Below are 2,307 nucleotides of genomic sequence, written 5' to 3'. Positions count from 1 at the left end.
TTGCCAAGTTGTCAATCTGTTCTTTGGTGAGTCCTCTAGGTTGGTCATCATCACCCTCATTTTAGAGGAAAAACTGAGCCAGACTAAAGAAAGGCAAAGAGCCACTTTCATCAAATGTGACTGAAGGCCTATGTCGGCCATCTCTCCTGGCACCTGCTGAGGCAGATGAGCCTCCTTTGTTACTGCCCTCAAATACCTCTGAGCTACTGTCTGAACTTTCACCATCGGATGTGGGATTGGGGCCTGGAGCTGGAACCAGAACTGTTACCACCACCACAGCGCCCTCTTCCATTCCTTGACCCTGCCCTTCCCATATTTCAACTTGGGACTGAGGCACTAGGTTCTGAATCACTTTCACTGTACATAAAGTAGCTTAGCTCACTAAAACCTGTCATTATCTGCCTTAACATTGTCTGAATTGCAACAGATGTGGTTTCACTCAGGCCAGTATTTAAGATTCTACAAACGGGAATTCTGATAGTACTAACATAGGTACTCACGCCTGCCTGCTCAGAACAGGTGAAAATGTGTGCCTAAAACCTCCTTGCTCACTTTCATAAGTGACAGTGTTGTTTGGTGTCTGAGACCTTGACCAAATTCTGCTAGCTATGCTATCTCTCTGTTGATATTCTCTAGAACAAACTCTTCTTACTTGAAGAACAAGGACTGTGGTTGGAGGTCTCTGTCTGATCCCATTGTCTCACCATTACTAGCTGTGTCTTGAGAGTCACCATTACTACCTGCTCCTTGGGAGTCATTTCTTATCCCAGAAACTGTAAAAAGGCCTCTACTTAGCAGCTCAGGCCAAGTTATTTGCTCTCTCAAGGTCACATGGTGCCAGGTTCTGGAATTTTGGTCAGTCTCACTTACCAAATGGAGCTCTTAAGTCTGAGATGAGATACTATGATGAGCTCTTTGTGGAATTTCACTCATTGGATGCAGCAGAGACCTACTTTCAGCTCTTGCTCTGGTTCTCTGATGTTCTGGGCTCCGGCTTCTAGCCCTCCTCTGACCTCTCATGGATGGCACTTCTGTTAATGCTTTAGTTGAATTTCATTCTGACATAGATGGTTGGAGAGATGTTGATTCAGGTCTTGGATTTTCTACTTGCCTTTGGTTGTTTTCCACATTTTCCCCACTAGGATGTCTTGCAGATGGCTCATTTTCATTCTCTGAGGTTTGACTTCCATTTTTAGGGTTAATATTTATCTCTAAACTGAATCTGAAATCACCACTGATTGGATTAGTCTGGCTCACTGCTCTTATGATTGATTTCCTCTCAGACCACTGGTCATATTTCAAGTTTGTCTGACAGAGTTAACCCAGTCTATTATAGAGTCACCATTGGACACATCATCTGAAGAGTCTACACCTCTATTTTCATCTAGGTTTTGTGGCAGTGGACCCTCTTTAATTTGCTGTAGTCTTCGGAGCAGCTCTTCCTCAGTACTTTCATCTGGGGTGCCTAGCAAATTGTTATCACTCATAAATCTATAATTTTCTTCACTCAGATTATTCACAAATTGATAGAAAGCCACTTTCCAATCCAATCGGTCCATCTGACTTCTGCTCTGTGCTGCAGATTGATCACTTCCTTTATCGTTTGAATCTGAGCTTTCCATCTTGATGAACAAGTGGAAAATTATCTGACTTATGGCATAGTGCTGAAATAATATAAACTGGATTTTAGTTTTCTTCACACTCTGCTCCATGGAATAAGTATGGTGAAACTGTTCAGAGAAGGAACTGGCTGTTTCCTTCATTCGGTGTTCCATGAAGAGCGGTGGGGGGGGGGCTCTGCCGTGACTCCCCTGTGGTGGCTCTTGAGTCCGCCTCCACGTTGCTGATGGAGATCTGTCTCTAGCCCAGCACCAGCTCAGAGACGTTGCTCAAGCAGCCATTATCTTCTCCATTGTTACCAAGCAGTCTGTGCTGATGACTTTTACAATGTGGACATACTCTGGTCATATAAACGTACTTCACCTTATAACAGTTGTGCCCAGTTTGTGAGACCCCAAAGACCACCAAGGAGCCAACTGATGCAAACACACAAGGGTTTTTTGTTGTTACAAGCTTAAGCTTGGGCCCACTCTGTAACAGACCCAGTGGATCTCAGATGTGAGATCCCTTTTCTTTGGGAGACAGAACTTTTTATAGGTTTATTTCAGCAAGTTCAGCAAGTAGGGGAGTAGGGGGTCTCCAGCCTGGCAAGAAACTGATTGGTTGCAGCCCAGTGCCAAACTATAAACTTCTGGCTTCAGGAAATCTGAAAAGACATTTGGACTTTTAGTATTTTCCTCTCCCTGG

At 44.1% G+C, this 2,307-nt stretch overlaps 1 pseudogene; it reads right to left on the bottom strand.

Annotated features, from left to right (window-relative positions):
* Positions 1-1,622, bottom strand: part of LOC103729483 — a 20,197-nt pseudogene extending 18,575 nt beyond the window's left edge.
* Positions 1,623-2,307: the final 685 nt, after the last annotated feature.

The sequence above is a fragment of the Nannospalax galili genome, unplaced genomic scaffold (genome assembly GCF_000622305.1).
Source record: "Nannospalax galili isolate Female #2095 unplaced genomic scaffold, S.galili_v1.0 scaffold132, whole genome shotgun sequence".
NCBI lineage: Eukaryota > Metazoa > Chordata > Mammalia > Rodentia > Spalacidae > Nannospalax > Nannospalax galili.
Note: the sequence above shows the minus strand (reverse complement) of the source record. Positions and strands in the feature narration are given on the sequence as shown.